The sequence below is a fragment of the Calliphora vicina genome, chromosome 5 (genome assembly GCF_958450345.1).
Source record: "Calliphora vicina chromosome 5, idCalVici1.1, whole genome shotgun sequence".
Classification (NCBI taxonomy): Eukaryota; Metazoa; Arthropoda; class Insecta; order Diptera; family Calliphoridae; genus Calliphora; species Calliphora vicina.
Window position 1 is genome coordinate 35,862,420 of NC_088784.1, and position 23,793 is coordinate 35,886,212.

At 28.5% G+C, this 23,793-nt stretch overlaps 1 protein-coding gene across 3 annotated transcripts in view; it reads left to right on the plus strand.

Annotated features, from left to right (window-relative positions):
- LOC135959565 (sphingomyelin phosphodiesterase) overlaps positions 1 to 23,793 on the plus strand; it is a 71,745-nt gene that overhangs the window by 23,008 nt on the left and 24,944 nt on the right. For all 3 annotated transcript variants that reach the window (XM_065510504.1, XM_065510503.1, XM_065510505.1), the window contains exon 2: positions 16,747 to 16,782. The gene's annotated coding sequence lies outside the window, so the exon portion shown is untranslated. The remainder of the gene's footprint in view (positions 1 to 16,746; positions 16,783 to 23,793) is intronic.

Genomic DNA, 23,793 nt, shown 5'->3' on the forward strand with positions numbered 1-23,793 from the left:
TTTTCCGACCCTATAAAGTATATATATTCTGGATCCTAGCGGAGTCGATATGTTTGTCTGTCCGTCAGTTTATTGAAATCAATTTCCTGACGACCCCAGATATCTTTGGGATCCAAATCTTTAATAATTCTGTCAAACATGCTTTCCAGAAGTTTCCTATATCAAATCAGCAAAATCTGATTATATGGAGAAAATGAGGAGATACCAGGACAACCTCGATTTTTGACCTATATCTGGATTACTAAGTCATTAATATATAGACAATATGGATATCTAATGATAGATATTTCAAAGACCTCTGCAACGACGTATATAAGACCATAGTATGTTGGACCTAGAATGGGTCAAAATACGAAAAAATATTTTTTAACCCGAATTTTTTTTTTCACCAAAAAAATATTTAAAACCAAAAATTTGTATACACTACACCACCATAGTGGGGAGGGTATTATGCGTTTGTGCAGGTGTTTGTAACACCCAAAAATATTGGTCTAACACCCACTTTAAAGTATACCGATCGACTTAGAATCACTTTCTGAGTCGATTAAACGATGTCCGTCCGTCTGGTTGGCTGGCTGTCTATGTAAACCTTGTGCGCAGAGTACAGATCGCATTTTTGAAGATATTTCGATCAAATTTTGTACATATTTTCGGACCAAAGACCAAGCCTATTGAAACTGGCTGAAATCGGTCCATTATTTCACCTAGCCCCCATACAAATGTCCTTCCGAAATTGGACTTTATTGGTCATTAATGTTTAATTTATAAATGTATCTCCACAAATTGCGCTCCAAATAAGTTTTATATACAAAATTCATGTCACCAAATTTTGTTACGATCGTTCCATACTTGGTCATAGCCCCCATATAAGGCTCACTTCCGAAAATCACTCAAAAATATAAATTATTGAAATTTTAAAAGAAAAATGTTTTTGCTCTTTTACTTAGTGTAGGGTATTATATGGTCGGGCTTGACCGACCATACTTTCTTACTTGTTTTTTTAAAGTTAATAAATTTTCTAATTTAAAAAAATTAAATTTTAAAATTTAAAATATTTAAAAAAAAAAATTTTAAATAAAAATTTGAAAAAAAAAAAATTTTACAAAAAATTAAAATATTTAAAACAAAAAAATTTAACATAGCAATTCAAAAAAAAAAATTTTTTAAAAAATTAAAAAAATAAATTTTGTATACCTACACATATTTAAAATTTTTATTTTGAAGTATAATTTGGAGAAGGGTATATAAGATTCGGCACAATATCGAATATTTCGCTCTTACTTGTTCAACATAGTCTCCTTTGAGCTCTATGTTTCACCAACATTTCTATTCCTTCCAAAAAATAAGATTTGTCGAGGTCATCAAAATAGGTATTTATTCAGGTTTGGAAAGACGAAATAGTCACTCGGGTCTAAATCCGTTGAATAGGGCGCAAGAGGGAGCATTTGGTAGTCAAATCCATGGATTTTTGTCATAGAAACTGCGCATGTGTGTACCCGATTGTGAGCAAATGCGACAGTCATCTTGCGGAAAGCTTTCTCTAACCCAAGTGATCATTCGTGATTTTTTTCAATTATTTGGGGTATAGAGAGCTGAACTGGGAAATTCTCCTCATGTCACGAGTTAGTCTACTATCAATGGCTTTAAAACAGGAGTCAACTGATAGATGCCTGTTGACAAGAGCAGTGTTGCGCTTTCAGTTAAGAGCCGGGAAATTCAAAAAGTCGTGGACTGTTTGAACGATCCTCATATATTAAATTTGATTGATCTTGAAAATACCGTTGCCCAGGTTCAACGCTTTTTTCGAAAACTAAAACAGAAAAAGGGAAATATTTTTTCAAAGAACAGAAAATGGCATACGTTAGTTAAACTCCCGTTTAAATTGTAATCGATTTTACAGTTTTTTAAAGAAATAATTTTTTCAGAAAAGTCAACGATTGGACTTTTTCTTCAGTTTTATAGTTGCTACAGCATTACTTTTAATGCCGATGCATTTCAATCGGCCAATATTATAAATTTAATGTTAATTTTGTTTAAAAAAAATATTCAATTTTTAAAACAATCAGGTTCAAAGACATTTTTACTGCAATCTCGCTGACACCAGATTAAAATACAAACATTGACTTGTATTTGTATAAAACTTTTAACAAAGAAAAATGTTGATAATCTCTTATAAATATCACCTCATTCCCATTTATAAATTCATACATACATAAATTACTTAATTTTATTTCAATAAATAAGTAAATGGGTAATTGTAATTGATATACAAACAATAATAAATACTCAAATTTTTAATGTCAAAATTTGTTTTCAATTTGCATACACTCAAATATACATGAATATTTCGTTACTATGGTTTTGTTTTTTTCGCTACTTACAAATTTTCACTATTAACATCTAACTGTCAAATTAGCTAAATATAGTCACGTTTCATATTCCAAACAAATTTCAAATTATTCATGATATCAAAATAACATCATTCTTCTCATTCTTCATTCACTTACATACATTTGCTACAACACTGCTCATATTTCGCCTCCCCTCTGCTGCCTCTCTTTTCCATTGGCATCAAAAACAGAGCTAATTGAACCATCAAAACAATAACATCCAAACATACATGAGAGTACGAGTAAAATAGAATACAAAAAGCTCTTTGTATAAATGTCATGAATCATATGATTCATGACATTCATTGTAACTGTAAATGTAAATGATGGTAAATGTTATCGTAAATATTTACTAGGGCATCCATTCGATTAATGTTTGTTCGTATAATCGAATAATTTCTTACGAATAGTTATTCGAATAATATAAAAATTACCATTTTCGAATCATGAAATATTCAGAAAACGAATAAAAATAAAGTTTTAAGTTCTATTTTTTTTTTTAAATTTGTGTTCTAATTTTAAATTTGAATAAATCTTAAAATCTTACACTTCGAGGTCTAAAAATGCAGTCTACAGAAGCTTCAATATGCATTTATATTTTAACTGAATCATATTGTTTATTCAATTAATTTAAAGTCTGTCATCAAATTATTCGAACAAGTTAAAATCTAATAATTCGGATACCCTAATATTAACACACATTTCATACAATACATGTTTATCTCATCTCTTGTCTATAAAATAAAAATTTCCAATTTTGTATCAATTCTGATAGTGTAAAATGGCTATATTGGCGTAATTAGCCAAATCATACAGCTGGCGAATACAAGAAGAACAAAACAACGGTTTACAACCACTACAATAATCAAATGAATTTGGATCAATTACAAATACAATTTACGAGACATAGATAGATGATAGATAGACATTAGATTGCATCACTCGAATTTATAGCACATTAACGGGTGTGAAATATGTATATTGAACAAGTAGAGTTATATATTCGACTAAGCCGACTCTAATATACCCTCCATCTTAGTATAGTATAAAAGTAAACTTATTTTTGTTTCGTTTTTGGTAAAAAGGCAATCACTTTGGAAATACCATTGAAATACCTTTAATTTGATATATGTACATAAGTATTGTCGGTGTACGAAACTTTGTATGCGAGATATCCAAAAATCGAGGTAGTCGTGGCTTCTTGATCATATCTCATTAAACATTATTTTTTTTTCGGAAAAAAAGCATCACTAAAATAAAGCCTAAGCTTGATAAATACTATGGGAACTGTCCACCATCAATTTCAATGTTAAACAAGTGGTTTACTGAATATCGTTGTGGCCATACAAGCACGGAAGATGCGACCGTTCTGGACGCACAGTTGGCGTCTCTACGATCGAAACAATTGAAAAAATTCATGATATGGTGTCGGCCGATCAGAAATGGAAAGTGTGTTAGATTGTTGAAGCCATATGTATCTCACATGGCTCAGTGGTTTCAATTTTGAATGTCCACTGGGGTATGAGAAAGCTTTCCGGAAGATAGCTGCCGAGTTGGCTCGCAGTTTCCATGGCAAAACTCCATGAAAATTGTCTGTCTGTCCGTCTGTTGAAATCAACTTTCCGAAGCCCCCAAATAACTTACATACACGATTCATAGAAAATCGGTCCACAAATGGCTGAGATATAAGGACAAAACAAGGACAACCTCGATTTTTACCTATATCTGGATTACTAAGTCCATAATATAGACAATATGGATATCTAATGATAGATATTTCAAAGACCTTTGCAACCACGTATATACGACCATAGTAAGTTGGACCTACAATGCACAGTGGGGCAGAATCAAAATTTTTTGGAAATAAATCTGGCATTTCTAAACGGCTATTCCGATCGGGATAAAATTTGACATGGGCGTAGCCAATTATTATCTGAGTTTAATTTATTAAAATGGGCCCTACAAATGACCCAGGGGCGGCGCTATGGGGGCTCAAATAGGGTAACTTCGACATGTAAAATTTTTAAACACGGGCAATTTTTTTGTTTCCCTTCTGATTTCAAAGTTTTTTTATATTTTTGGAAAGCGCTCGGCAAGGAACATGCTTGCGTATGCTATTTATATCTTACAATTTCCGAGCTATAGGCATTTTAAAATTGAAATTTTAAAATTTTGCCATACCTTGATTCCCTTTCTTAAAAATATAGGTCGGACTTTTAGACCGAATGGACTCGAATTTTTTTGTTGGTTAAACAACTAAATTACAAATTTAAAAAAAAATTGCACGTGTTTAAAAATTTTACATGTCGAAGGTACCCTACTTTGAGTCCCCATAATGCCGCCTGGATCATGCCAGATTTATTTCCAAAAAAATTGATTCTGCCCCACTGTTCAATGGTAGGTCAACTTTCGAAAAAATATTTTTTAACCCGAATTTTTTTTTTTTTTCACAAAAAGTTTTTTTTTCGCTAAAAAAAATTAACAAAGAACAAAAAATTCTTTAAAATTTAAAAAAACAATTTGAAAAATTTTTTTTTCCAAAAAATTAGAAATCAACTTTGGAAAAAAACAAGTAAGAGAGCTATATTCGGCTGTGCCGAATCTTATATACCCTTCACCAAAATATATTTTAAAATAAATTTTTTTAAATATTTTTAGGAAAACAAAATTTAATTTTTTTTTTTAATTGTTTTTCAAAATTTTTTTTTTTTTTAAATTGGTTTTTAATTTTTTTTAAAAAAAGTTTTTTTAAATTTTTTTTTTTTTGAAAAAAAAATGTTTGACAAACAAATTTTTTGATAAAAAAAATTCGGGTTAAAAAATATTTTTCCCGATTTTGACCCATTGTAGGTCCAACTTACTATAGCCTTATCTACATCGTTGCAATGGAATTTGAAATATCTATCATTAGATATCCATTTTGTCTATATTAATGACTTAGTAATCCAGATATAGATCAAAAATAGGTCAAAAATCGAGGTTGTCCCGGTTTTTTGCTCATATCTCCGTTATTTATGGACCAATTTTGCTGATTTTAAATAGCAAACTTCACGAAAGCATGTCTGACAGAATTATTGAAGATTTGGATCCCGAAGATATCTGGGGTCTTCAGAAAATTGATTTCAACAGACAGACGGACAGACAGACAGACAGACGGACATGGCTTAATCGATTCCGCTATCTATAAGGATCCAGAATATATATACTTTATAGGGTCGGAAATGAAAAATGTAGAAATTACAAACGGAATGACAAACTTATATATACCCTTCTCACGAAGGTGAAGGGTATAATAAATTTTGTTTACCTAAAAATATTTAAAAATATTATTTTGAAGTATAATTTGGTGAAGAGTATATAAGATTCGGCATAGCTATAGCTCTCTTACTTGTTTACTTTTTGATCGTACATACAATTCGACCCAGCCTAATGTATACTATTTTATTATATGTATACTAGGCTGGGTCGATTTGTATGGACGATCAAAACGTAAAAAAATGTATAGCAGAAACGAAATCTATCCAAAATTCTAAGAAATTATGCCCAAGAAACCATAGGTCTAAAATCAAATCCTATCTTGCGCATTTCGTCTTTTATCCAATAAAAAAACAGTGAAACAAAATATATACTGAAATATCATTGGATAAAAGACGAAATGCGCAAGATAGGATTTGATTTTAGACCTATGGTTTCTTGGGGAAAATATCTTAGAATTTTCCGTAAAATGCGTTTCTGCTATACGACTGCAACCTCTGCCACTATTTATACCATCTTCCTTCGAGTAGCTTCATGAATGATCTTAACAGACAAAAGTAGAATATTCGAATTCTAGCGCTTTTAGCAGTTTCAATGTTTAGTGTGGCCATACTTACAAACAATGCTAATAACTGAGTGCTATCAACATTGTTGATAAGTAGAAGCTTCTACTGATGGGCATGTTTATAAACATGATGAATGTTGCAAGCTGCCGTTACTGACCGTTAAATTCAAATTGATAATGCAATTTCGTAACAATATTAATGAAAAAGAAATATAGATATAGACCAAAAAGGGTCCAAAAATGTAGGCAGTCTTTTTTTTGCTTATTTTGCAGTCAGTCGATTTTCTTGATTTTAAATAGCAGCCTCGATTATCCGTGCTTCGATTAACCGGCAACATCAATTATCCGGGAAAGAAAAACAAAATATTTTTGGATCGATTTAAATTTTTTTGCATCGATTAACCGTAATTACCTTATTATCCGGGATATAAGCATAATTTTTATTTCGATTATTTTTCAACAATCAACCACAAACAGGCATTTTTTGGAAGTGTTTACTTGAGAGCATATTGGCTTGCCATAATGGAAATTTCATAGAATGGCACAAGGTCTCAATGCAGAGACTAACCACATTAGTTTGCGTTAATACTGCTGGTACAAACAAGTGCAAGGCATTAGTTATTGGTAAACGTGCTAGTGCAAGGTCTTTAAAAATGTCCATGACATTTCCGTAATGCCAATACAAAAGCTTGGGTAACACAGCAAATATTTTTAGAATGGTTTAACAATAATTTTGTTCCAGAAGTGAGAGAGCATTTTAAGAAAATCGGTCTAAAAGATGATAGTAAAAACATTCTGCTATTGGACAATAGCACATCCAGACGTGCAGGATTTCAATACTCAAAACGTTATTGTGAAATTTTGTCCACCAAATTGAACGACTTTGATCCAACCGATGGATCAGGGTGGTTTAAATGTCATTATCGAAAAACTATTTGTATTAAAAACCTACTCAAGTTTGGGAAAATTGATTATCCAGAATGCTCCCGGTCCCGACCATTACGGATAATCGAGGTCTCACTGTATATATTAATGTATACTACATGATGAAAGTTGATTTCCAGATATCTAATTTATGGAGTCTCAAATGAAAAATGTAAATTACAAAACTTATATACACCTCTGCCACTCAAGGTAACAAATAAAATGAAGAAAAACTATTTAAAAACAATTTGGATTAGAATTAAATTAATAAAAATTTTATCATTCAAAGGTGTAATGAATTATTTTATGAATTTATTCCACAATTAACGAATTGTATTGAAATAAAAACATATGAATGAAGCTAGCAAATTAGTTTTATTGAATGAATTGCATTAAAATTATTACTTTTGTTCTATTTTGTATCATGTAAAAGTCTTTATAGAATAATTCAAAAAAAAACTGCAATATTAAATTTTATTTATTAAAGTCATTGGTTTTTTAAACTGCAACATCTATTAACACTTAATACAAATTTATTCAACTAATTAAATAAACACTAGAGACTAAACATTTTCCAAAACACACTTCACTTATGACAATTAAAACTTTTCCACCTGCTCTCTAAGCACGTAACATTGTCTATAAACAAACAAAAAAAGTTACATAAATTGAACGTGAAGTTGACAGCAAGCATAGACAGCAAATAACTTACTGCTATGATTCACTGTGAATTATGAAATTATTTTACTTTAATTATCACTAAAAATAATCACAGCTTTTAATATTTGCGAGAAATTAAGTTTACAGAAAAAACAATACTTTAAAATTTCGACCTAATTTCATTTAAATATAGCAAATTTATACAGGAAATTTTATTTATTTTAAGATTTTTTTTCCTTGAAAGTCTTTGGCAAAAGACACAAACTTGTTTACTTTTTATGTGTTTTTGTCTTACAAAGTGTACAACATCATGTTTAAATATTGCAAATTACAACCCAAAACCACAAATATACACAACCAAACTCTGTCTTAAAGTAAGTAAATAATAACAACTATAAAACCAGGGTTGCAAGACAAATTTTACCTCATGTTCCCAAGAAATCCCCAATTTCAACCCCAAAAATTTTATTATTATTTCTAATAAAAACATGAATTCTTTTTAAAAAATAAAAAAATGTTCGAACTTTTTATATTTACAATGCCTGCTTTTTATACTTTTTAACAATATTTTATTGTTTTCGCATCAAAAATCTCTGAAACTTGAAAAACATGAGATGAACATTAAGTATTTTGTTTTAAAAAATACAATTTGTTAACTCGAAATATGAATAAATAGTATAAAATCAAAATCAAAACTATCTAAACATTTAATATCCCCAAAAATTGGATAAATTTCACATTTCATCTGGCTGCACTGTATAAAACCAAAACAGCAATAACAACAACAAACAAGAGAAATGATTCACAAGAGCCAAAGAGAGGTGGCAACATGTAAACAAAACAAAGTGAAACACAACAATAACAAACCAAAATTTAACAAATAAGATAAATATTAGTGTAGTACATCCTTTGTATGGATGTGTGTGTCTGTGTGTATATAAAATAACTAATTTTAAAATATTGAAGAAAACTTTGTTATTTAACAAATATCTTTTTGAAAAATTTACTTTGTAAGTTGATATCAATTCGATATCTTGTATTTACAGTGTTTGTTTTCATCAACAACTTTGCAAACTATTTAGAACTATTATTTTTGTTTTTCTTCTTCCTCCTTTTCTGTCTGTCTGTCTCTCTCTCTTTACTATTTATCTATTTTGTACACTTTGTGGAATGCTAAAAGTAACAAATTGTCACATGTCAATAAATACGGCAAATATATTTGCAATACAAGTAAAAAAAAAAATGAACAAAACAAATATTGAACTTGTGTCAAATTTCATAATAGGAGAAAGAACATTTGGATAAGGGAAAAAGGTCTTGAGCTATTACTTGGGTAAATAATAGATTATTAAATATTGTTAAATAAATATTAAAGCAAAACTCATATACAACATTTAAAAGAAAAGAAGTTTGGCTTGTCAACTTTACGTTGACATCAGATATGGAAAATGAAATTTTTGCTAGGCACCAAAATAATATGAAAATATTTAGAACTAAAATTTAAAATTTATATTTTTATAAGAGGCTATCAGTGCAAAAGTGGTGTAACCCCAAACTATTTATTTACACCACTTTTGCTACATTACTTTGTTATATTATGCTCTGTGCAAAAACGATTTTTTCAGCTCTATCTGTTTTTATACCCTTCACCATGAGTGGCAAGGGTATACATAAGTTTGTCATTCCGTTTGTCAAAGACCTGTGCAACGACGTATATAAGACCATAGTAAGTTGGACCTACAATGGGTCAAAATCGGAAAAAATATTTTTTAACTCGAATTTTTTTTTCACCAAAATTTTTTTTTACAAAAAATTTAAAAACTAAAAAATTTTTTGTTTTTTAAAATTAAAAATAAAAAACAATTTCGAAAAACAACTGGAAAAAAAATAAATTTTGTTTACTTAAAAATATTTAAAATTTTTATTTTAAAGTATAATTTGGTGAAGGGTATATAAGATTCGGCACAGCCGAATATCGCTCCCTTACTTGTTTAAATACAAAAAGGTAGCTTACCTAACTTTTGTATTGATATTGGTAATGTAACGACTGTATGTAACACCAGAACAGAAACCAAAAAAAAAAATTGGGTTACACCACTCTTGCGCTGATGGCATCAAATTAGCATAGTATATTGTTGAAAACGCCTATAAAAAATACTGTTTATATTATAAATAAGATTATCATTCCGTTTGTAATTTCTACATTTTTCAAAAACTTTGTTGACCGGGAAATCTCCCGGCTCGGTTGCTATTTAAAATCGGGAAAATCGGCCCACAAATGGCTGAGATATAAAGAAAAAACCGGGACAATCTCGATTTTTGGCCTATTTTTTATCTATATCTGGATTACTAAGTCAATAATATAGACAATATGGATATTTAATGATAGATATTTCAAAGTCCATTGCAGTGATATTTATAAGGCTACCTACAATGGGTCAAAATCGGGAAAAATATTTTTTAACACGAATTTTTTCTCACCAAAAAAATGTTTTTGTCATGAATACCCTTCACCTTCTTGAGAAGGGTATATAAGTTTATCATTCCGTTTGTTATTCCTACATTTTTCATTTCCGACCCTATAAAGTATATATGTATATTCTGGATCTTTATATATAGCGGAGTCGATTAAGCCATGTCCGTCTGTCTGTCTGTAAATAAGTTTATCATTCTGTCTGTCTGTTGAAATTAATTTTCTGAAGACCCCTGATATGTTCGGGATCCCAATCTTAAATAATTCTGTCCGACATGCTTTCAAGAAGTTTGCTATTTAAAATCAGCAAAATCGGTCCACAAATGGCTGAGATATGAGAAAAAAACCAGGACAACCTCGATTTTTGACCTATATCTGAATTACTAAAGGTCACACATGACAAATATTTACTCAAAAAAGCGTAACCACTTTTTTTTAGCACAAATTTGTTTGACGTGTTTGCACTTACAAGTGTTTTGTAAGATCAAACAGCATCAAATAAAATAAAACTAAATATTTGTTTTGAACTGTCTTAAGTAAAAGGAGTTTTTGACAATAAATAAAAGAATTTCAATATATTTCATTTAGCGGTTACATCTTTTTCGTCAAATATTTGCCATGTGTGACCCTACCTTAAGTCATTAATATAGACAATATGGATATCTAATCATAGATATTTCAAAGACCTTTGCAACGACTTATATAAGACCATAGTAAGTTGGACCTACAATGGTTCAAAATCGGAAAAAGTATTTTTTAACCCGAATTTTTATTCACCAAAAAAAAAAATTTAAAAAACAAAACATTTTTTTTAAAATTTAAAAAAAACAATTAGAAAAATTTTTTTTTCAAAAAATGAAAAAACTGAAAAAAAAAATTTTGTTCACCTAAAAATATTTAAATATTTTATTTTGAAGTATAATTTGGTGAAGATTCGGCACAGCCGAAAATAGCTCTCTTACTTGTTTTTCACTAATAAACTAAAAAAAATGTTTTTAAAAAATTGGAATAAATTTAATTTTGTTTACCTAAAAATATTTAAAATTTGTATTTTAAAGTATAATTTTTTTTTTTAAGATTTTTATACCAAACTTTTTCAATAGAAAAAGTTCAATAGAAAATGTCATACTAAACATTGTTTTATAGAAAATAGTATTTTACAAACACTGAAAGATTTCTATATAAGATTTTCAATAGAAAATAGTTTTATATTCAAAATTTCAATAGAAAATACTATTATACAAATAATACTGTTATTCTAAAGATTTGCTATAAAAAATACTATTATACTAAAGATTTTCCATAGAAAATATTGTGTCATAACGAAACTTTTCTATAGAAAATAGAGTTCTGCTTAAGATTTTCTATAAAAAGTACTGTTATACTGAGTTTGTTTTAAAGAAAAAACTTTTATACTCAAAATTTTCTATTGAATATTTTCTATAGAAAATTGTGATTACTGAATAATTCTGGAGAAAATTCTGTTATACACAATTTTTCTATGGAAAATAGCATTTCAGAAGATTTTCTATAGGAAAATGTTATACCGAAGATTTTCTTTATTTAAAACTGTTACTGGATCCTGTAATAGGGAAGATTTTCTGTTGAAATTACTGTTATTTCTTATAGAAACTTTAATTATACTGAAAATTTCTATAGAAAATACTGTTATACTGATCATTTACTATAGAAAATACTGTTATACAATAGAAAATACTGTTATACTGATGATTTACAATATAAAATACTTTTATACTGAAGATTTTTTATGGAAAATGCCATTATACTGAAAATTTTGTTTATTATATACTGTTATCCACAAGATTTATAAAACACTGTTATACATGTGTTTGTCTATAGAAAATACTTTAGCTATTCTTCTGCAGTCATTCTGAAGGAATTTGTAAATCAGTCATGTTACATAAACTACTGAAAATAGTTTGAAAATATGGAATTTGTAGTAGAAGTAGTACAGTACTTTTCAATATGAAATAGTATCCAAAAGAGTACGATCGCATCAAGTTTTCAATGCCTGGAGGACATATAGGAGAAATGGTTATTTACTGTACAGTTTTTACAGATATTAAAGGTTGTTGATCTAAAAATAAAAATCACAGTTTATTTAGCTTATTTCAATATTATTGCCTTTAAATTCAAGAATGAAATCCTCTCTGAAATGTATGTTTATAGATTATTTTTAGCTAAAATAAAATTTCACAAAACATTGATATTTAATGCAGCTTAAGATAAATTTAGTTTACATAACTTCTTTTCACAAGTTTGTAAATAAACATTCACTGAATGTAATATGATATGTGTGACTTATTTGAGTTTACATTTTCATCAAATAGGTTTTACAGATCAACCGTAAACACACTCTATGTAACTGACCCTTAAACCAACAAAAACTGGTTTTAACTTTTTTAATCCCAACGCACTTTCCATTTCATTTCATTCCATTCATTATTTCTTTTAACAAAATTTTCTTTACTCTAAAGCTTTTTTAAGATTTTATGTTAATTAATCTTCAATATTAACATTTTTCGTTACAAATATATCTAAACAGCTTTACTGTGTTTGCATATAAGTAAAATACCGGTCCTACCTTAAATAAGATTAAAGAGTTACGTAGTTTTTAACTTTTTACGTTATTTTCTTTTTTTTATAACTCATATATCTGGTCTATACTTCTACTTTATTTTATTCACACCATTTAGCACCTACAGATTATGGAACAATTTATTTATGACTATTACTCATATATTTTTGGATGAAGATTGAGTGGTTTTTTAGTATAAATTTAATATATTTTAAATACATACAATGTTGATTCAAAATACGAGACCGTTCTGAAATGTATTTCGAAAATCTAAGGTAATCATACGTTAGTAGTCCAACATTTTAGAAAAATATGACTGGTTTTTTTCTCAAAGAGTTCTCATTTAATTTCTTAATCAAATACTCTTATACACAGGATTTTCTATATCAAATAGTGTTATAATGAAAATTTCTTTAGAAAATACTGTTATTCTGAAGATTTTCCATAGTAATACTGTTATACAAAAGATTTTGTATGGAATGTGCTGTTAATCTGACGATTTTCTGTAGAAAATTTTGTTATACTGAAGATTTTCTATATAAAATGCTGTTAATCTGAAGATTTTCTACAGAAAACAAATTTTATACTGAAGATATTCTATAGAAAATGCTGTTAATCTGAAGATTTTCTATATAAAATGCTGTTAATCTGAAGATTTTCTAAAAAAAGTACTGCTTTACTGAAAATTTGCTATAGAAACTACTGTTATACTCAAGATTATCTATAGCAAATACTGTTATACTGACGATTTTTTAGAAAATAGTGTTGAATTGAAAATTTCAACAGAAAATACTGTTATACTGAAGATCTGCTATAGAAAATACTGTTATTCTGAAGACTTCCTATAGAAAATACTGTTATACTGAAGATTTGCTATACAAGATGCTGTTACACTGAAGATTTTCTAAAAAAAAACTACTGCTATTCTGAAGATTTGCTATAGAAACTACTGTTATACTCAATATTTTCTAGAGCAAATACTGTTATACTGAGGATTTTTTATAGAAAATTGTGTTATACTGAGATTTATTTATAGAAAATACTGTTATACTTTTATAATTTTCTGATTCTATAGAAAATACTGTTGTACACATGATTTTATTTCTACTAATTATTTTCTGTAGAAAGTAATGCTAAACTGTAGATTTTCTATATCAAATACTGTTATTCTGAAGACTTCTTATAAAAGATAGTGTTATATTGAATATTTTCAATAGAAACTATTGTTATATTGAAGATTTTCTATAAAAAGTATCGTTATTCTGAAGATTTTCTATAGAAAATGCTTTTATACTGAAAACGTTTATAGAAAATACTGTTACACTGAAGATTTTCTATAAAAAGTACTGTTATTTTAAAGATTTGCTATAGAAACTACTGTTATACTGACGATTTTCTATAGAAAATAGTTTTATATTGCAAAACATTTATAGAAAATACTGTTATACTGAAGATTTTCTATAGAAAATATTGTTGTACACAAGATTTTATTTGTACTAAATATTTTCTCTACAAAGTAGTGCTAAACTGAAGTTTTTCTATATCAAATACTGTTATTCTGAAGACTTTCTATTAAAAATAGTGTTATATTGAAGATTTTCTATAAAATGTATCGTTATTGAAAAGAAAATACTTTTATACTGAACATTTCTATAGAAAATACTGTTATACTGAAGATTTGCTATAGAAAATACAGTTATTCTGAAGACTTTCTATAGAAAATAGTGTTATATTGAATATTTTCTATAAGAACAACAGTTATATTGAATATTTTCTATAGAAACTACTGTTATACTGAAAATTTTCTATAGAGAATACTGTTATACTGACGATTTTCTATAAAAAATAGTGTTAACCTGAAAATCCTTTATAGAAAATAAAGATTTTTTTGTGTACTAAATATTTTCTATAAAAAGTATGTACTGCTAAACTGACGTTCGAAACTTTTTTAAAATTGTTCACTGGCCTCTCAGGTTGTAGTAGCAAAACTTTCATTTTCGAAGGTTCGAGAACGATATCATTAACGAATCATTAGCAATATCGATCGGGATTTGTTAAAAATGTTAGTTATTTTAAAAAATCTCTACAATTTGTAGAATTAATGTTTTGGAAAATTATCTAGAAAATATTCGATATTGTAAACATTCATATTTTAAGAAATTCTCGATAATTTTGCTAATAGTTTTTGTTCGAGAAATATTCGCTTTTGCGGCAAAACCTTTATTTTCGAAGTTCGAGAACGATATCAATTTTTAAAAATTCTCTACAGTTTCACGAGTTTATGTTTCGGAAAATTATCGAGAATTAATCGTGACAAAAATCTGACAAAAAATCGCTCCTTTAATATTGAAAGAATTATTCTTTCAAGATTAATTTGAGCATTAGGATGATTAAATCAAACTTCGCTACGTAATTTGCGAAGCAAAAGCGAACAAATTATCGATTGTTTATAATGGCATCCAAAAAGTTTCAGAAATAGTGTCACAAAATCCTTGAATTGCAATTTGTCATGTTGTTCAGGCTATGCAAATCAGCTTTAATCATAGTTTCTAAATTAGAAGAAGTGTTAAACAAATTTTGAACATAAACTCTGAGAAACTATATAAAATTACAGCAGGAATAAGATTTTAAACATAACCTTATACAAATATAGTTTCTTTTGCTTTAAAATAACTTTCCAACTTGCCCTCGTAACAATGAAATTAAAAAAACAAATCGTTACCATTTAAATCTCATAGACCAAAAGTGTTTGTTTACCTTCAAACTCTCTGGACATACAATACAAATATAAATTGGTTTTTATTATTATAAATAATAATAATAACAACAATAATAATAATAAAAAAATAAACTTTTTAACATATAAATAAATAAATTTTATATCAATTAGTATGATCACGCCTCAACAAATGGCTTTGGCTAAGAAAATGAAAAAAAACATTAAAAACTACAAAAAGAAATGAAAGAAAGTGAAAGTATTCAAAATGGAATAAAGTCTACAAATAATTTGAAATGTTGTGACGTTTTTTTTTCTTCTCTTTTTTTTGAATCTCCCTCTTTACTTTTCCTCCGCATAGTTTTGTTGTTGCAGTTAAATGACGATTGCATTACAACAGAACATGCTGGAATGGGTGAATGAATTGGTGTCTGCATAAAAAGGCAAAAAAACGGGTTTTTAGTCTTCACAAAATAAACAACTTCATATGTATTTATAAAGGTGTTGTAATGCAATTCGTATATTTTTACAACAGCAATAAATATTTATTCGAAAATTGCATTATTATGTGATTTATTTTGTGAGCGGCTCTGGCGGTTAGTGGGGAATTTTAGTTGTGAAACAGGGCTTGAGAGTGCCAAATGATTGCAAATGAAATTTATGTAAAAAAGAAAAATACTGAAACGAGGTCGCCTTTCATTTCAGGCTCTTTCACGAAACAGATGCTAAACTGGTCACAAAATTAAATAAAAATTATTTATTAATTTTTTTTAGTTTAATTTATTGTAAATTGTTTACTTTTTTGGCACAATTAAACAAGTTAAGTGATATGTCATGAGTCACGGCACTAGTATGTTTTAAACAATTGCCTATAATTTTTAATATTCTACATCAGAGCCCTTGGACGGCTGCTTATTGCTAATTACAGCCTTTAAATTCCAAACTAGTCGAAGGAGAACTGATCTAAAATAATTAGTATCTAGTGTTTCTTAAAATTTTACAACTAAAGATTTACCCCCATATGCATGAACAATTTTTAAATTTTATAAACCTTGGATAAATTTAAAAACTGTTTATGCATATGGGCGTTAGAATTAAAATTGTATTATAAATTATATATTCAAAATTACGCCATTTTAATTTCAAAATATTTTTTTTTTACAGATTTCGTTAACGCGACATAAACTACTACTAAACAAGGTATGTATGTATGTATTTCATTATCATTTGAATCAATTAATTATGAGCGATCATATTGAACCTTAACAGCAAAGAAAGCAATTAATTATAAATACATATATGGGGGATTTCATGTCAAGTGAACCGATTTTTAAAATCGATGTCTTCCGATCGGGATGAAATCTGCACCAAGGTTAGATAGTAATTCAGATACAATTTTTCAACAAGATCGGTCAAGAACTCTCTGAGTTATTGGGTGTCAAAATTTGAAATTTTGGCCAAACATGTGTTTTTTCTCATCCATGAAACTTATTACCTATTGTTCTTAGCAAAATGTGTCCCAAATAGTTTAGATAGATCTTTCTTCAATATTTCGAAAAAAAAATATTTAAAAAAAAAAAATAAAAAAAATTTAATATTTTTTTTTCCGAAATCAAAAACTTTTTTTTCAAAATGGGCCTTTTTTCCTAAAAGAAAGCTTAGATATTTTCCTTGAAGACCTTTTTGGTCGCTTAGTGGGATGCGAGTTCGATATCTATCAAAATAAATATTTTGTACCTCAAAATATACAATTTTTGAAATTTTTTTGCAAAATCTAACTTCTTTTCAAAAAGGAGGCCTTTTTAAAATTTTTTTTCGCTCAAAAGAAAGAATTAAGAGGGTTTTAGTCGCTTATATATCAAAATAAATGTTTTTTCAAAATTTTAGATTTTTTGGGCAAAATCAAAAACTTTTTTCACTTTTTTTCCAAAAGGGGCACATTTTTTATAATTTTTTTTTACTCAAAAGAAAGCTTAGCTCTATTCCTTTATGAGCTTTTTGGTCTCGTAGTGGGATTCGAGTGGGATATATATCAAAATAAATGTTTTCTAACTCAAGACATACAATCAAAGGCAAAATTTTTCAATATTTGGAATTTCTAATTTAAAGATAGCGAAATCTTATTTGGTGATTTTAAAATTTGAGTGCCATTTTAACCCCAAGTGGTATTAAGGGTTGATTTCCATTTTTGCTCTGTTATTATAAATAATAGAATTCATGTTATATTTTTCTTAAGTTTCATCAAAATCGGCCCAAAAATAAATAACATTTCGCTATCTTTATTTAGAATTTAGAAATTCCTAATATAGAAAAAATTGACCTTTGACCTTCAAGACCTCCAATTTTAGTAAAACTTTCTGAGTATATTTAGGACTATACTATTCTGAATAAGTTTTACTTTACATTAGCCAAAATATTGCCAAATAATTTGTTTTTCTCGAAAATTTCAAAAGTTAAACCGTAGGCACGGAAAAACTATCGGAGATATTTTCATAGTTTCTTCATATTTTTATTCCCTATTATGTTCTAAATAAATCCCAACGAGATGATCAAAAAATTCTGAAATTTGTTTAACAAATTTTTTAAAAATTTTGAAGTTTTGGAACTGCCGTTAAAAAATTTTAATTTAGGTTAACGGTATCCTACGAAGACAAAAACTCATATACAAGTAAATATAGATATATTTAAAGTAAAAACAAGTAAGTCGGTCAAGCCCGACCATATAATACCCTACACTAAGTAAAAGAGCAAAAACATTTTTCTTTCAAAATTTCAATAATTTATATTTTTGAGTGATTTTCGGAAGTGGGCCTTATATGGGGGCTATGACCAATTATGGACCGATCACCATGAAATTAGGTCGTCTGATTTGTGTCTATATGAAAGTTTACTATGTTGAATTTTGTGAGTATACCAACATTTTTAAGCGATTTATGCACGTCAAAGTGATTTTCGGAAGCGGGTCTATATGGGAGCTATGACTAATTCTGGACCGATCGTAACAAAATTTGGTGACATGAATTTTGTATATATAAAACTTATTTGGAGCGTAATTTGTGGAGATACATTTATAAATTAAACATTTATGAACGATAAAGTCCAATTTCGGAAGGACATTTGTATGGGGGCTAGGTGAAATAATGTACCGATTTCAGCCAGTTTCAATAGGCTTGGTCCTTGGGCCGAAAAAATAATATGTACCAAATTTGATCGAAATATCTTCAAAATTGCGACCTGTACTCTGCGCACAAGGTTTACATGGACAGCCAACCAGCCGAACAGACGCACGGACATCGTTTAATCGACTCAAAAAGTGATTCTAAGTCGATCGGTATACTTTAAGGTGGGTGTTAGACTAATATTTTTGGGCGTTACAAACATCTGCACAAACGCATAATACCCTCCCCACTATGGTGGTGTAGGGTATAATTAGTTTTTATTTTAATATTTATCAAAATATGTTAATTTTGTTCCTACATTTCTTGTTCTAGTTGCCTGAGACACGTTAATGTCCTGGCGAATTTTTAATAACTTTAACATTTTTTGATCAATTTCCGTTTTTCATGTCTCATTAGAACGACAATTACGTACACATTTCTATTCTTTTAAATTACATTGCAAAAGTAATTTTTTAATGGCAAAATTTTTACAAAAACTGAAAAAAATTCATTTTTCCCCTTGTAAATGCATCTCAAAACTTCAGAGGGCTTGCGGCACGTCTTAACCCCAACCGATTTACCTAACATTTTTTCAGGATGATTTTTTTACTAATGTTCAAAACTGGGGGTGAGAATGGCCAAAATCCAACTTTAGTTTATTAAGGGCCACCCTAGTATACATGTATATTCAAAATCCTTATAAATAGCGGATAGATATCAAATGAAAGGTCGTCCGAAGATCCTTAAAACGATATATAACTTTGGGTCGACAATAGGTCAATTTCGGTGCTCAAATTATGGAGATATTAGCCAATTTTTTACCTGCCTTGATTTATTTTAAGGCGAAGCAAACATAAGATTCGTTACAGCCGATTGTAGCACTCTGCCTTGTTTTAATCTAAAACTCTGTCAATCTATAATTCTGTGCTTAAAAATATGTATGTCAATTGAATTTTTAACAAAATATTTTACATAAATTAAAAATAAATACATAAACATACTTTAAGAGAAAAAACTATAGGCTCATTTAATATTTACATTTTCTATGTACAACTTTAAAGGTATGACATGAATTAATAATTTAGAAAACAATGTGGCGGCTTATTAAGAATTTTAATAAATTTCAAAGTGACGAAAGAAAGGTGAATTTGATATTGAAAAACGTTAATGAAAAGGGGCTACAAATGAGAATTATAGTTAGTTATTTAGTTCGTGAGGATATTCTTTAAGAAAATTTTAAATTTGTTTAAATCGTTTTTAAGAATTTATAATATTTATCTGTTTTATATTATAGAGGATAATAAAACCTGTAAAGAATTAATAATGATGAGAATTAAGTAAAATTATTTACATATAAAGACTAGGAAGTCTAATTCAAAATACTTATGTCAAGAAAACATTTAATCAACTGGCTTTGTTTATAATCAAGAGTAATAAGGAAAATGCATTAATTGGAAATAATTTATTTGTTAACTAACAATTCAATTAACATATTTATGGTTTTTTTTATAACGAATCATTGCAGTGTTTACAGCATTTGTTATACATAATAATTAAATTTACATAAAAACTATTCGTATGTATCTACGTACAAAAAAACATTTTACAAAATTGTTTTTCTAACCACAATCAACTTAATTAATCTCTGTTTATTTAATTAAAACCAATAAAGTTTGTGAAATTTGTTCAATGATCTCTAAATTATTAAATGTATTTAAAAAAATAGATCCCAAACATTGAAAATTCATTTAATTCACCTCACAAACACATTCTGTGACATTTAAAAAATTCTAGAGATTAAAAAAAATAAAAATTTAATTTTCCGCAACCGGATATTTCTTTATTTAATTAATTAATTAATGTAACGTGCTTGTAATGATGACTCGATATAGATTGATAAAAGTCACATTTATTCTGTTAACAATTGTCGCATGTATTATGATCGTAAAAATTCCATGACATTGTCATGATCAATGTGAGATTGTTAACAGTTCACAAACACTTACAATTTTCTGTTTAAGTTAAAATAATAAGGGTCCTCATGTAAACGCTTAAAAGCCTCGCAAACTGTGCAATCTGTGCATTTTTACACTCTCGCAAATGAAATGTCAAAAAATGTATGGAAATTCGTTTGCACAACTCCGATAAGTTTGCGCGACAATTTAGACTCGCAAACTTGAATTTATTGTGCATTTGATGAATCAGCTGCTTTTGTTTACTTTTATTTATAAGAAATAAAAATCAAATAAAATATAAAAATTTTGTGCATGTGAAAATTGTGTAACTTTGGAACAGAATGATTGTATTAAATGACATTGTGTATGAAAACATTAACCAACAGCTAGAACATAAACAAAGTCCTCCAAACTATGTATACCACCGTTTGTTCCAAAGATTTAACTTTCATTCAACATTTTAAAATTAAAATTTATACAATTTGAAAAAAAATTATTAAAGCTTTTGTTGAATTTATGTATTTTTATTTGACAAATATAAATTTTCTGTATAAACTTGCACAAAATTGAAAAGGTGGGTTCATGAAACATGTCGCGCAAATTTGCCCATTTGCACAAATGGGAAACTTAAGCGTTTAAATGAGTACCCTTAATTAATTTAAACTAAATAACAGTATCAAGGTTAAGTGAGGCACTCGAAAATCATCATATTATTAAAACATTTGATACCTTTTTGCCACTATATTTTCGCTAGTGCAATAATTAAGATCGATTACCGTTGCACAGTGGGAAAAAATTTAAAATAAACCTGTAACTTCTAAGCAGATACTCTGATTTTAATAAAACTTCTTATAATTGTCCAAATGCTTTGTATTTGGACTTTAGAGAATATTCGGAGGCGGGTTCACGAAGCTCCAAAATTTTAAACGATCCCAATATTATTGGGTGTATGACTTAAAAATGCGGGATTTACAAAGTTTTTAATAACATTGCGGAAAAGTTTTGCTTTACTTCTTTAATTTGAAAAAAAAAGTGACGCTGAAGTTCACCATAAGCTATAGTGAGCAATTGGTGTACTTCAGCGTCACTTTTTGTGTTCTATCAGTTTTAAGATGGTTTGTGCGGTTCAGAAGTGGTGATTTTGAAACGGAAGACAAAGAACGCCCAGGCCAGCCAAAAAAAGTTTAAAGACCAAGAATTGGTGACATTACTCCATGAAGATGGTTGTAAAACTCAACAAGAGCTGGCAAAATAATTGAGAGCTACTCAAGCAGCAATTTCAAAACATTTGCGAGCAGCAGAATTCGATTTTTCATATCTGACTTGACGCTTAAACGCTATAAAAGAAAATGATTTTTGCACCGAATCATTACTTGAGATGAAAAATGGTTACACTACGATAACCCGAAGCATATGAGATGATCGTACGTGAATTTTTTTTTTTAAATTTCGGGTTAGAAAATATTTTTTCCGATTTTGACCCATTGTAGGTCCAACTTACTATCGTCCTATATACGTCGTTGCAAAGGTCTTTAAAATATCTATCATTAGATATCCATATTGTTTATATTAATGACTTAGTAATAAAAAAATTGGTCAAAAATCGAGGTTGTCCTGGTGTTTTCCCCATATCTCAGCCATTTGTGGACCGATTTCGCTGATTTTAAATAGGAAACTTCTCGAAAGCATGTCTGACAGAATTATTGAAGATTTGGATCCCGAAGATATCTGGGGTCTTCAGAAAATTGATTTCAACAGACAGACAGACGGACATGGCTTAATCGACTCCGCTATCTATAAGGATCCAGAATATATATACTTTATAGGGTCGGAAAATTATATTGTGGAAATTACAAACGGAATGACAAACTTATATATACCCTTATCACGAAGTTAAAGGATATAAAAAACCCCGCATTTTTAAGTCATACACCAATAATTCGAAGTTCTTTTAAATACCCAAATGACATATGTATGTACGTTAGAGTGCTCCAAGATTGTATGGACGAAAAAAACTTTCTAGGTACAGGCCGTCCCCCCCTCTAGAATTGTTCTATGTATTGTAGAAACACGTTGTGTAAAATATTAGGATGATAGGATAACGTTAACTGGTGGCGCAACGACGCTGAAGTTTTGAGGTGCATTTACAAGGGGAAAATATGCAATTTTTTCAGTTTTTGTAAAAATTTTGCCATTAAATAATGACTTTTACAATTTAATTTAAAAGAATCGAAATGTGTACGTAATTTTCGTTATAATAAGATATAAAAGAGAAAAATTGGTGAAAAAATGTTAAAGTTATTAAAAAATCGCCAGGCCATTAACGTGTCTCAGGCCACTAGAACAAGAAATTTATGAACAAAATTAACATATTTTGAGAAATATTAAAATAAAAGCTTATTTTTACTTAAAATATATCCATATTTACTTGTATGAGTTTTTGTCCTCGTAGGATACCGTTAACCTATTCGCAGGTATGACCAAAAAAATAAAATTTTTTTAACGGCAGTTTCAAAACTCCAACTTCAAATTTTTAAAAATTTTGTTAAACAAATTTCAGAATTTTTTGATCATCACATGGGGATTTATTGACAACATAATAGGGAATAAAAATGTGGAAAAAGTATGTCAATACCTCCTATAGTTATTCCGTACCTGCGATATAAATTTTGCGATTTTCGAGAAAAACTAATTTTTTGGCCATATTTTGGGGAATGACCAGAATTTCCTTACTGTAATGATTTTTAAGTAAAAGCTATTCAGAATAATATAGTCCAGGTAATTTTAAATATAGTCTGAAAGTTTTACTAAAATCGGAAAACTTTAACCCTTAAATCGTGAATGTCAAAAGTCAATTTTTTCAATATTTGGAATTTCTCATGGAAAGATAGCGAAATATTATATATTTTAGGGCCGATTTTGATGAAACTTAAGAAAAATATAAAATGAAGTCTAGTATTCACAATAACAGTACAAAAATGGAAATTAACCCTTAATAGCACTTGGGGTTCAAATGACCCTCAACTTTTAAAATCACGAAAAACACATTCATTTTGACCCCAAGTAGTCTTAAGAGTTAATTTCCATTTTTGTACTGT